Here is a 14,348-nt window from a genome sequence, read left to right as displayed (position 1 = left end):
CTGTCAATTCCTCACAAATTTATTGTTTCCTTGTCTAAAACATATAAAAGCTGCTTGCTTTGGTCATTTCTTCAGGTCCCATTTCTATGAGGCCTCCGTATGAATTAAACTTGGTTTTTTTCCTCCTGTTAATCTGTTTTGTGTCAGATTTTAATTTGACCAGCCAAAAGAATCTAGAAGGATTTGGGGGAAATTTCCCCTGGCCTGACAATAGTAACTGGTGGTTCCTGAGTAAGTCTGTTTCATCTTTAGCCTCAAACCATTCACCTTGGTCTTCACCACCATTCATTAGAAATTACTAATGTGACCAACATGTATTATGCCTGTTTTCTTGCCATTGCCCCCAACTCTACCAATGCAGAAAATGACTGCATTTTTTTAAAGGTCACTAATGACTACTGACTATTAAAGTGTACATTCTCTTCCATCCCTCAGCACCATCAGCAGTGACCTCTTCTTGGAACGCCTGACTACAGTGCTCACTTCTGCTCTTTCCCCAGCTTCCTCAAGGGTGTCCATTCTTCTCTCTTGCTCTAATTAGGGCAATTCTTCAAAGCCCAGTCCTTGACTGTTGTTTTTCTCAGCTTGCATGCTCTTTCCTCAAAAAATTCATCCACCTTCCTGATGCCAACTATGGTGTGAATTCAACTATTCAACTAAACCCTTTCTATAGCTCACTTCCAAATCTTCATCTCACACCGTTGTCTCAGCCCCTGCAGAGATCTCTATTACTCAAACAGCATGCTCCCATTCCTGGGCTGCTAGTTCACCGAATAGCATGCCATTCCTCCAACATAAGCAGCCAACTTTAGACTCCAAACAAATTCCAGAGTTACTGGTAACTAAACACTGCTGGGAGTGGGAATGGCAGCACGTCTTCTGGATTAGACTTTCAACAGACCATACATAACCAAAAGAAAGTCAAAATACCAGCCTATGCTACCACAAACTATTATTTGGAAGAGTCAGTGAATTAGCTTCAAACTGGGAAAGCAACTTTGTGATCTCTTCATACAACCACAGCTGCATGATCTAGCTTTTTACTATGTAAACTCCACAGTAATCACCATACCTTGCCTATACTTTCCCCTCCATCCCCATTTTCCAAAATACCTGTTCTGGGACTTCTCCTCCAAGAAGCACAACCCCTTTAAAACAGTAGCACATTTGATTTTTAAAGCAGGAACATCATCCTAAAAGTAAAGGCTTTCACTTACATAATCACATCACAAACCCCAGGTAGCTGACTTCACAGTTCCCTCCAACCTCAAATTTAAAAGAGAGAAAAGCAATAAAGCAAAACAAAAACACATGTTTTGGAGAAACAGTTCTGATTTTAAAAGTAACTATTCAGTCTTTGGGAAAACTGAAAAGAACAAATGAAAAAAAATCACCCCAAATTCTACTGGTTTTGGTGTTAATTCTTGCAGGCTTTAAAAATTAATAGTCATAAATGTCTAAACACAAACATTAAAGATATTTTAAATTTTAAAGAAAAAAGTGAGGCCAGATTACACACACGTGTACTATACAGTATTCACTTATTCATTCGACATCCTGTCACTTGCACCTGTATTTACCACCGTACAAAGCACTTTCTTATAACCTAGGAATGCAACAAAATAGACAAAAATCAAAAGCCCAGTTCTCATAGAATCCCCCCTACCTGGAAAAACAGAAAACGGAAAAAAAACCCAAAAACCTCAGAACCAAAAAAACCTCAGAAAGAAGTAACCCGTAGCACAACGTTACTCAAACCAACCTTAATAGAATAGTAACAAAGTGACTATCTTTAGCAACAACAAATATGCCAGGGGAGAGCGCGAACGCAGTCCCCCACTACCACAAATTATGCAGTCGAGTTTCCCACATTTGGGGAAATCGCAGGGGTCAGCACATCCGGAGTGCAATGGATGAGCCTCGCCCTGGGAAAACCACCTTCGTGATCATGGTATCTCCCCTGCCAGGTAAGTATGAATGGCTGTGTTGGTTGGCCTCCAGACCCTTCCATGCACAAGACATTTTACATACGGTCACTACAAGAGCCAGTACCCACAAAACACACTTCAATATCATTAGATATCCTAAGAAAAATAAGCGTCCATATCTCCTCGAATTTTTTTTGACATCTCCAGAATTCTGGCATCTCCGAAGATCCGAGCATGCATTGCATTTATTATTTGCATGTCCACACCCTCTGCCCATGTGACATCACTTCCCTTTTCCTTTTTTTTTCTCCCTATGTCTAGCTTGTTAGAAGCTTGTTAGAAGAAATTCTAACCTTTGTCTGGGAAATACAGGCTACAGCAGCTGTAAATAAAATGCTTTGGAGAGTTTTACTTATTAAGGAAACTGAAGAGTCTGAGGTTCTTAAGCAATCAAAGACTCTTGCAGCTTCTCACAATGCTGTGTTCAATATCCATTTTATTTGACTCACAATTCCCTAGTGCCTAGGCTAAAACCCATTTTTAAAGGAAATAACCACAAAATAGCAAAAACAATCTTGAAAAAACCACAAAGTTGGAGGACTCATGCTTCTTGATTTCAAAACTTACTACAAAGCAACAACAGTAATAAAGACAGTGTGGTACTGGCATAAGGACAGACATATAGATCAATGGGACAGAATTGGAGAACCCAGAAAACAAACCCTCATACTGACCATCAACTGCTTTTCGGCAAGGGTGCCAAAATAATTCAATGAAGGAAAGAACAGTAAAAGTTTCAACAGTGGTGCTGGGACAACCTCTCACACTTTACACAAAAATTAACTTGAAATAGATCAAAGATCTAAACATAAGTCAACTCTAAAACACTTAGAAGAAAACACAGGCATAAATCTTCATGACTTTATTTTACAGAATGGTTTCTTACACATAACATCAAAAGCACAAGTGACAAAAGAAAAACTAGATAAACTTGACTTGATCAAAATTAAAAACTTTTGTGCTTCAAAGGACACTATCAAGAAAGTGAAAAGACAACCCACAGAATGGGGGAAGTACTTGTAAATCATATATCTAATAAGGAATTTGTATTTAGAACATGTAAAGAATGATTACAACTCAATAAAAAGACAAACAGCCCAATTTGATATTTAAAAATACGCAGAAGATCTGATAGATTTTTCTTCAAAGAACATGTGCCAATAGCCAATAAGCAAATGAAAGATGCTTAATATTATTAGTCATCAGGGAAATGCAAATCAAAACCACTATGAGATACTACTTCACACCCAATAGAATGGCTAGAATTAAAATGACAGATAATAGGTCCGGCCCCATGGCTTAGTGGTTAAGTGCACGCGCTCTGCTGCTGGCGGCCCAGGTTCGGATCCCGGGCGCGCACCGACACACCGCTTCTCCAGCTATGCTGAGGCCGCATCCCACATACAGCAACTAGAAGGATGTGCAACTATGACATACAACTATCTACTGGGGCTTTGGGGGAAAAATAAATAAATAAAATTATTAAAGTGGAGCTTTCCTGAGGCTACCTGATGCGTGATATCACAACAGATTAAATGTGGAAACCTGAAAATCCAGCTGTCTTTCATTAAAAAAAAAAATGACAGATAATAACAAGTGTTGAGGATGTGGAAAAACTGAAACCCTCGTACACTACTGGTGGGAATGTAAAATGGCGCAACCACTTTGGAAAACAGTCTGGCAGTCAAAAAGTTAAACACAGAATTACCATATGACCCAGCAATTCTACTCCTAGGTATATACCCAAGAGATATAAAAACATACATCCACACAAAAACTTGCACATGAATGACCATAGCAGCATTATGCATAATAGCCAAAAGGTGGAAACAACCCAAATGTCCATCAACAGATGAATGAATAAACAAAGGTGGTATGTCTACATAATGAAATATTATTTGGCTATAAAAAAGAATAAAGTACTGATACATGTTATAACATGGATGAACCTTAAAAAGTTATGCTAAATGAAAGACAGCAGTCACAAAAGACCACATATTATATGATTTTATTTATATGAAACAGGCAAATTCATAGAGACAAAAAGCTGATTAGTAGTTGCTGGGTTGGAGGAGATGGGGGAGCAGTTTGTGGGATGACTGCTAAAGGATATAGGTTTCTTTGTGGGATGATGAAAATGTTCTAAAACTGATTGTGGTGATGACTGCAAAACTCTCTGACTATACTACAAACCATTGAATTGTACACTTTAAGTGGGTGGATTGTATAACATGAATTATAACTCAATGAAGCTGTTACCAAAAAAGAAAGAAAGAAAGAAAGAAAATAAATACAGTCTTTGGAAAAGCAAGTATCAGGGAAAGCATAAATGCAGCTCCCTGCCACACAAATCACACTGCCCCCTGCATGTGAAGAAGTCCTGGGTCACCACTAGCTGATGAGAACTAGCTGAGCTTCACCTTTCAGCAGCTAGGGAAGGAGAGTCACCTTGCTGACCCTGGCTTCTCCTGGTCCTCACTCGCCCTTCTACTTGCACTCTGGAAGTCCTCTGCCCCCAAAGTGCTAACTGGTTTTTCTCCTCTTCAGCTAGAAGAATCTAACTCAATAAAACAGAGTCTAGTGACTGCACTGCATTCCAGAAAACCACATGTTGAGGGGTAGGAAAGAGTCTTCAGGTTCTACAAAAGTAGGATGCCTTTATTTTCAAACTGTACTACTCTGATCATGACAGTGCCCACAGGTCCCCAAAGAGCTGGCGCAAGCAGGGAACTGACATGGGCGGTAAAGTAGAGGACTGATTATAAAGAGAAGAGGCTGGTTTTCTATTCAAATGTACCATAAGCTATCCTTCCCAATGAGTGCTATTCTCTTCCAGCTTTTCAGGTTGTTTTTTGCTCCCAACATTTTAGAATTTTTCTAGAGGAAGCACTCAGAATATTTAGTCTTTTTGCTTTTAATAGTAACACTTCAGCTTTATAACACATAAGATGGGGCTCCAGGCAATCAAACCACCCTTTAAATGGGTGGATTGTATGGTATGTGAATTATACCTCAATAAAGCTGTTACCAATAAATAAATATATATATATATTTATATTTACATATATATAAAACCACCTTCAAAGGGACAAAGGTGACCACAATTGAGGATGTCCTCATCTTTCTATTACAGTCTGTTGTGCCATATAATGTTTTCCCTACTTCTACCCAAATAGACCACCGATTGTGACAAGGACTGTGTTCCACGGGCATCTGCCTTCCCCTCATCCAGCATGAAGCTTTGTACACAGAAAGTACCCCATGCATGTTGGCTGAGGTGACTGAACTGGGTATCAAACTCAGGAGGCACTTCCACAAAGATTTTCTTAATGGGATCTGAGCAATGGCTCTAGGACTAATATTCATGCATTGCCTTCTGAAATCACTACTTTGAATGGATTAGTCTTGGGTTCTGATACAGTTGTCTGAAAAAGGGGGGATAAAAAAGCACACAGAATGCATGTTTCCATACTCTTAGCAAAGTTACCCATCTATTCCCAATAGCACAAGTTGATTCCACCATGACTCAGAGAAAAAGTCTGCACACACCTCAGCTTCTCTATTCTTTTTTTTTTTTTTTAAGATTTTATTTATTTATTTTTTCCCCCCAAAGCCCCAGTAGATGGTTGTGTGTCACAGCTGCACATCCTTCTAGTTGCTGTATGTGGGACGCGGCCTCAGCATGGCCGGAGAAGCAGCGCGCCGGTGGGAGCCCGGGATCCGAACTCGGGTCGCCAGCAGTGGAGCGCGCTCACTTAACCACCAAGCCACGGGGCCGGCCCTTCTCTATTCTTTTTGTGAAGCTTTTTATATTAGGCATGGGCCAACACCTGCCTCAATCTCTGGAGCCTGAAGTCACTTCTTTATCACTGCTTGTCCAGGGAGCCAAGAGGACTGATTATAAACAAGGCGAAAAGCAACTACCAGAACTACTAAGACAGCAGTAATACCCTGGTAAAATCGCCTGGGAGTTGTATCAGAGGTTGGCTTGGTTTCTCTCAGTTTTAGGACACAATAACACCCGTGGGTGACCTTGAAAGCAATCCAGACTGTGCCGATATTACTGCCTCGCTTTCTCTCTGCCTGGCATTCAGAGTTACCTCACCCACTAGGCTATGGTCCTCTAGAGCAGGGTATTCCTTGCTTCTTTAAAAATAGTTAGGATGGGGGTCGGCCTGGTGGCGCAGAGGTTAAGTTCACACGCTCTGCTTTGGCGGCCCAGGGTTCAGATCCCGTGCACGGACCAAGGCACTGTTTGTCAAGCCATGCTGTGGTGGCGTCCCATATAAAGTAGAGGAAGATGGGCACAGATGTTAGCCCAGGGCCAATATTACTCAGCAAAAAAGAGGAGGATTGGCAATGGATGTTAGCTCAGGGCTAATCTTCCTCACAAAATAAAAATAAAAATAAAAATAAAAATAAAAATAAATAAATAAAACAAAATAGTTGAGATAATACAACAATTACTGCTTATATTATTTTATCAATTAACTTCATTCTCTCTCATTAAAAATATACAGGAAGCATAATTTTAAATTTCTGCATGACAGTCCATCTTAGGGATGGACCATAATTCATATAATCATTCCCCAATTGCTGGACATTTAGGTTGGGTTCAATTTTTCACTACTGTAAATAATTCTGGGTTCTGTGTAGAGATGGTGTATTGAACACCTATAAATTTCACTCCTTCCCAAAACCTCACAAAAACTGCAGTAAAGCAATTTCTAAAAAGGCAACAACTCTCAAGAATGGAGAGGACAGAGGGGACAGCAGCAACATAATTTTGACAGTTTTAAATGACAAATGATTGAACTAGACTGGGGACACTCAAATCTTAAACCAGTTCTGGGGAAAGCTGAAAAGTAATCCAACAGACATTGCAAAATTCTCAAAAAACTCCGGATTTAACAGTATCAGAACCTCTAGAACCAGTGAAATGGGGCAATACTAAGAAACCGGGTTGATGGAAAGCTATTTCAGAAGAGATATTGGGCCGGCCCGGTGGCTTAGCGGTTAAGTGTGCGCGCTCTGCTACTGGCGACCCGGGTTTGGATCCCGGTGCGCACCGACGTACCGCTTCTCCGGCCATGCTGAGGCCACGTCCCACATACAGCAACTAGAAGGATGTGCAACTATGACATACAACTATCTACTGGGGCTTTGGGGGCAAAAAAAAGAAGAGATGTGCAAACCCCTCCCTCCCTGTGCTGCTGGGGAACTGCCTACCCCGGCACTATCTAGAGTGATGAGAAAGACTGGAGGAGGGTACAACTGAGACTCTCTGGAGAAGATCCTAAGTGCAGATGAAAGCTTAAACATTAACCAAAAAGAGGATGGACATATGCATTCCAAAGGCTGAATGCTGAGATCCCCTCCCTCTATCCTCCATTTGGTTTCCAGAACACTGGCAAACAAGCCTTAACTTTCTAGAATACTGGAAGTTTCCTCTGAGGAACATGAACACCAAAAGTCCCAAAGATGTTTTATTTGTTTGTTTGTTTTGCTGAGGAAGATTCACCCTGAGCTACCATCTGTTGCCAATCTTCCTCTTTTTGTATGTGAGCCGCCACCACAGCATGGCTACTGACAGACGAGTGGTGTAGGTCCACGCCCAGGAACTGAACCTGGGCCACTGAAGCAGATCACGTTGAACTTAACCAATAGGCCACAGGGACCGACCCCCAAAGACGCTGACATGTGCTTCCTCTACAAAGGCGGAGCCAGATCGCTCTGCAGGGAAGCAGAAAGGTGGTACACCTCACCTTGGCCCTCAGACCTTCCAATCAGTTCCCTACGTGTTAATATGATTCCTCATATTAACAATCAAGGACTACTGAACCACCAAGGAGGACCAGACATTTGACAAAAGCCTCTAATATGAAAGATAGTAGCTAAACCAACCAACCAAAAGACAATTTGGAGGAAACTAACTATGCAAAGGAAAGAAAACTAAAAAAGAAAATAAAAACTACCATTAAAATCCTCAGAGAGATAAGAGAAGAACTTGCATCTGAAAAACAAGTACTACAAGAAGCTATACAAAAATAGAAACCAAGAACAAAAAAAGAGGTCTTAATGATATGATTGTAGAAATAAAAAACTGAATACATTGGTTCAGCAAAAAAGATAAATAGATGGAAAATGGAATTTTTTTTTAAATTAGAGAACCATTGTAGGAGTTCTAATATCCAAATATGGAGAGTTCTAGAAAAATTAAAAACCAAGGGGAAGAAATCATCAATGAAATAATACAAGAGAATTTCCCAACATGGAAGGTTTTCTGGTCAAAAGGGCCCTCATCAAGCACCCTATACGATGGATGCGTATAAGACACACTAGGGCACATCATTAGGAAACTACAGAACAATGAAAATAAAGAGATGATTCTTTAACTTTTCTGAGAGAGACTGAAAAGCTTGGTCATATAAAAAGGATCAGGAATCAGAAAGCCTTCTCAATAGTTTCTGGACGCTATAAGTCAAAAAAGTGATGCCTTTGAAGTCATGAAGGAAAACTTAACACCCCATTTAAACTATTACACTTATGCAGTAGGCTGAAAAAGCAATGGGTTTAGATACAAGAAAAACAGAAGTAGAAAGATCTCCAGAAAGAATATCTTTTCGTTATTATTGTTGAAGACTGGCCCTGAGCTAACATTTGTTGCCAACTCTCCTCTTCTTTTTTGGCTTGAGGAACACTGGCCCTGAGCTAACATCTGTGCAAATCTTCCTCTATCTTTGTATGTGGGACATCGCCACAGCATGGCTTGATGAGCGGTGCATACATCCGCCTGAACCCATGAACCCCCGGCTGCTGAAGCAGAATGGGCAAACTTAACCACTATGCCACCAGGCTGGCCCCAGAAAGAATATCTTTAGGAAAAAAAAAAAAATTTAAACTACGGTCCGGCCCGGTGGACCTTGTGGAAAACAAGACGCTACTGGAAGATGTGGGAAAAATTAGGAATGGGTAAAAGACAAGTAGCCAAGTGAAAAAAGGTAAAATTAAACAATGGGAAAATAAAATTAACCAAAGGAAAAACAAAATTAAAGGAAAGTTAATGACATTCAACAACAATGCTCTGCTGTGAGTAATGTTTGAATATAAACACTGAATACTGATTTAACCAAATGGTTTTTAAAGTATATTAGAAAAATAGAAAAGAGATGGTGATGCAAGAAAGCTAAATCCTCATTTACCCTTATCGAAAATAGACAATGTCAAAAACGAATGCATCAAAGGGTAATATAATACACATTTATTTATAAATGCAGAGGTTTGTAAATGTCAGAAGAATCAAATTTTAGTTATTTTAGAGTGGAAAGTGTCTCCATCTGAAAAGGACTTGGAGAATGGGAAGACGTGGGCGAAGAACTCAGCTTATAGCCTAAAAGGACTATGTGACTTTTTAAATGAAGTATATGTGTTACTTTGATAGAAATTTAAAAAGCATATTGCAAAATATCTGCACTTTGTCTCTCTCATCACTTAGTTTTAAACAAATTCCCAGAAATAGTACTCAGGTGACTATTTTTAATTATCAGGTGAGTATTTAAACTTAGAAGCCAAATGAGAGATCATATTTTTATATACCAGGCCCCTGGAGACACTGTAAACCTGGTCAGATTGCTCAGGGTCAGGAAGAGACTGGAAGTTCAGATAGACAAAGATTAGTTTTACGAAGGAGAAGCAGGAACTGCTTCTATAAGACAGGTGAGCATGAGTGTGGAGGTCACTGAAAATCCTCAGAATAGCTAGATTTGGGAATTAGGAAGGACCAGAACGTACCATACCCTGAAACTGAAACACAATCAGCAGCACAAAAAGGAATAATGATCGCCTGCAGACACATTCCACTTGCCACCAATAGGTTCTCGAAGACCCTGCTAAGGGGCTTTATAAATACCCAGATCCAATCCAAGTGTAGCACCAATAATAAAGGAGAGCCGAATTTGTCCAGCTTTATCTGAAGTAGAAAAGATTAACAGAAGACTGTAGCCTCCTAAAACAGGGTTCCGAAGTCCCAAATTGGCCACACTGCAGAGAAAAACAGCTGATTAAGAGGGTAATATACACCCTGGTTGTTTCAACCTCCTCAAGAGTCCAGATTTCAAATTGACCAAGAGAACCACTAGCCAGAAATAAAACTTAATCCTTCTTTCTCACCAGAGATAAAATAAAGAGAAACAGTAATTAAGGGCAGCTATTCATTTCATTGCCACAATTTAGGCAGTCAGTCCATGCTTGCGAAAAACTGAATAGAAACTCAGTTTAGAGTTCAGTGTCTGCTTTGGTTTAAACTTGGAACCACTCTGAGAAACAGTCATTCAAAGCACTATTCAGGGGGCCAGCCCCATGGCTTAGCGGTTAAGTGCCCATGCTTCACCACTGGCAGCCCGTGTTCAGGCGTGCACCGACGCACCACTTCTCCGGCCATGCTGAGGCCGCGTCCCACATACAGCAACTAGAAGGATGTGCAACTATGACATACGACTATGTACTGGGGCTTTGGGGGGGAAAAAAAAAGGAGAATTGGCAATAGATGTTAGCGCAGAGCCAGTCTCCGGTCTTCCTCAGCAAAAAGAGGAGGATTAGCATGGGTGTTAGCTCAGGGCTGACCTTCACAAAAAAGAAAATAAATAAAAAAACCCAAAGGACTATTACGGAATCTATTTGGAAAAGAAAAGGAGAAAATGCCACAGACCCTCCAACAAACCTCCTAAACCTTTACAAACCCCTACAAAACTACTCACTTTAAATCTCAATAATGAAAACACCGAATCACACATGTACCACGTTAACCTCCTGTTAGAAACACAAATGTCAGGGGAAAGCGCGAACGCAGTCCCCCACTACCACAAATTATGCAGTCGAGTTTCCCACATTTGGGGAAATCGCAGGGGTCAGCACATCCGGAGTGCAATGGATAAGCCTCGCCCTGGGAAAACCACCTTCGTGATCATGGTATCTCCCCTGCCAGGTAAGTATGAGCTGTCATAGCCCGTGGCCTTCATAGCCGGGTGTGCATACCACTATTTAAGTAGGGTTCTAATGTAAATGTTCACCTAGAAGCTCCATAATGTGGCATAAAATTAAATCAAACATGTTGAAACTCTTGGGAGGATTGGTAGTCTTTGAAAGTTCCCCAAACCACATCCCGAAACACACAAGGGGAAGCAGCCTTTCCCAGTTTGCACCGGAATTCTTCATCTACATATCACACGCCTCCGCGGATGACGTCTGTCGCCACCCCCGGATTCTGTCTTTTCTCTGGCTTTGGAAAAGAAAACTCGGCCTGTGAGGAGCCTATTAGCATGTGATAAGTCAGATTCTTTTTGTTTTGCAGCCTGCTAGAAACTATAGACTTTTCTTTCAAAAGCGTTGAAATCAGATGTATAGCTTCCAAGTGTGAATCACAAGTAACAGTAATAATTATAAAAATAGTAACAATGATACTAATAGCAGTAACACTTATCTAATGCTTACTATATGCCAGGCACTGTTCTAAGCCTTTTACATATAATAACCAATTTAATTTTCATAACTCCCCTATGAGGTAGGTACCATTGTTATCTCTATAGACGTGAAAACTGAGGCACAAAAAGGTTAAGCAAATTTCAGTGTCACACTGTATTTGTGGACTCCAGGCTGATGAATGAATCCTCAAAACACTTAAGAGGGACCTGCCTATCTCTCTAGAGGGACCTGCCTCTCTCTCTCCCCCCCGCTCTGAAATCGTAACTACCCAGTTCAGAAAAGTAAATTATAAACTCCCAGCCTTTTGTGAAACAATCTATCATTTCACACTCACTCAACAACCTGAAGACAGTCTCTTAAATTCTTTACCCCCTTTTATCCTCTGCCCTAGGTGCATTCCTTTGCTCAATCTTCCCCAGAAACCTCTTCTTTGGTACACACCTTGGTAACAATTAGGTACAAAAACAGCCCTCTAGCAGTCAACAGAGAAGTACACTGCATTCTGCTACACAACTTGGTACTAGGTGAACGAACACACAAGCACTAACTGCCACCCATGTCAAGATATACGTACTATGGTTGAAAATAGGATGAAACAAGAGAAAGCACGAATGCAGTCGCCCACTACCACAAACTATGCAATCAAGTTTCCTCACATTCCCTTACATTCCAAACACTTAACACATATCGACACCCTCTTCACACAAGCTCTAGACCGTCACTTAATGAAATAAAGACTTCTCTAAACTGTAAAAGCCAGATAACAGCATTTTGGATACCAGAACATTTGCAATAATCATAACGTATGTACAACATGAACAAGATCAGCAGACACTGTGCTCATTTACATGCTCTGAGAACCTTTTCAGTAACGTCATTCTACAGCTCCTGACAAATATATCTGTGGGTTTTGTTGAGGTGGTAGGCTGAATAATAGCCCACCAGAAATGTCCATGTCCTAATTCTTGGAACCTTTGTGGCAAAAGAGATTTTGCAGATGCGATTAAGGATTTGAGATAGGGCAAGCATCCCGAATTACCCAGGTGGGCCTAATGTAAATCACAGGCCCTTATAATTAAGAAGGAAGCAGAAAGACCAGAGAAAGAAACCTAAGGACAGAAGAGATGTCAGCAGAAAGATGCTAAATTGCTGACTGGAGAAAGGAATCACAGGCAAGGAATGTCTATGGACAGACAGACAGCGTTTTTTTGTGTGTGTGTGAGGAACATGAGCCCTGAACCAACATCCATACTACTCTCCTCTTTTTGCTGAGCAAGACCAGCTGACCTAACATCTATTGCCAATTCTCCTCCTTTTTTCCCTTTTCTCCCAAAGACCCAGTAGATAGTTGTATGTCATAGTTGCACATCCTTCCAGCTGCTGTGGACACGACCTCAAGGTGGCCGGACAAGCTATGCGTCGGCTATGCGCCCAGGATCAGAACCCGGGCTATCAGTAGCGGGGCACACACACTTAACTGCTAAGCCATGGGGCCAGCCACTAGACTTCTGAGTTACAGTACCATAAGCTTTATCTACACCTCTACGCAACTAAGTAAAGTACTAGATGACAAGCTAAAAGGGTAACTACGTACAAGAAAACAAAAAACCCAAAAGCTTACATTCAAACAACCCAAGATCAGGGGAAAGCGCGAACGCAGTCCCCCACTACCACAAATTATGCAGTCGAGTTTCCCACATTTGGGGAAATCGCAGGGGTCAGCACATCCGGAGTGCAATGGATAAGCCTCGCCCTGGGAAAACCACCTTCGTGATCATGGTATCTCCCCTGCCAGGTAAGTATGAGGCGTCAGGAGTGCCTGGCATCTCACCCTCAGATTCAAATCACTCTAAAGATAGGATCACTTTTCTCATGCAGTCTATCGACCTTCTTACTTCTAGAACGAAGAGTCTCCAAACTGTAATTAACATGCAGCATATTTTGTATACCTAGATATTGCCAAAATCCTAGGAAATATATGCCTAGTGTAGCATGACCAGCAGTCACTGCGCTTATCTACATATTCCACACCCCTTTTGCTGATGTCATTTAGCGCGTCCTTTTCCTAGTATAGTTAAAGTGGTGCTGTTCAAATGAAACTTAAAGGTAGAGATGCTCTAAAAATAAACAACAGGGGCCGGCCCAGTGGTGCAAGCGGTTAAGTGGGCGCACTCCACTGCGGCGGTCCAGGGTTCGCCGGTTGGAATCCTGAGAGCGCACCAACGCACTGCTTGGCAAGCCATGCTGTGGAGGCATCCCGTATAAAGTGAAGGATGGGCATGGATGTTAGCCCAGGGCCAGTCTTCCTCAGCAGAAAAAGAGGAGGATTGGCAGATGTTAGCACAGGGCTGATCTTCCTCACAAAAAAAAAATAAAATAAAAATAAACAACATAAATAAGTTCCTTCTTTCAGGGGCTTGGAGCTAATGATGTCACTGTAATGTCTGGCGCAGCTCAGCAAGCTGCTATCCATGTAACTGAAAGAGTAAGTCTGAAAAGATGAAATTTGACCAAACTACATTTGAAAATCCAGTCCATGTATTGCTAAAAATAGGTTGTCAGTTCAAACCTTTGAGCCCAAGTACCAATTATGCTCTCTTTCAAATATGCAGCAAATGATCACCCTTACTTGAAAGATGAGTTGCACAAGCTAATTCTAATTTTGAACCAAGCCAACTAGGAAAAAGCTCATGCAGCGCGCCCTCTACACACAAACATTTGGAGAAGTCGAAGGGGTCCGCGTAGCAGGATGTGATGATGGCCCTCACCATTGGAAACTACCTTCATGATCAGAGTGTCTCCCCTCCTAAGCAAGAATAAGTTGTGTTTCCATGTATCCTTAAACCCTCCCGTGCTCAACACTACAACCACAGGGTCGTC

General features: G+C 41.3%; 1 protein-coding gene and 3 non-coding genes across 10 annotated transcripts in view; all 4 read right to left on the bottom strand.

The window, feature by feature from the left end:
• TEX14 (testis expressed 14, intercellular bridge forming factor) overlaps positions 1-14,348 on the bottom strand; it is a 128,860-nt gene that overhangs the window by 105,973 nt on the left and 8,539 nt on the right. The gene's annotated exons all lie outside the window — the stretch shown is intronic.
• Positions 1,812-1,975, bottom strand: LOC147914973 (U1 spliceosomal RNA). Its single transcript, XR_015554835.1, has one exon. It is a non-coding gene; the product is annotated as a U1 spliceosomal RNA (small nuclear RNA).
• On the bottom strand, positions 10,816-10,979 carry LOC147914972 (U1 spliceosomal RNA). Its single transcript, XR_015554854.1, has one exon. It is a non-coding gene; the product is annotated as a U1 spliceosomal RNA (small nuclear RNA).
• On the bottom strand, positions 13,108-13,271 carry LOC147914971 (U1 spliceosomal RNA). Its single transcript, XR_015554843.1, has one exon. It is a non-coding gene; the product is annotated as a U1 spliceosomal RNA (small nuclear RNA).

The sequence above is a fragment of the Ceratotherium simum genome, chromosome 16, assembly GCF_057802395.1.
Source record: "Ceratotherium simum simum isolate JZ-2026a chromosome 16, ASM5780239v1, whole genome shotgun sequence".
NCBI classification, from domain to species: Eukaryota; Metazoa; Chordata; class Mammalia; order Perissodactyla; family Rhinocerotidae; genus Ceratotherium; species Ceratotherium simum.
The sequence above is the reverse complement of the archived record's forward strand: the minus strand, read 5'-3'. Positions and strand labels throughout refer to the sequence as shown.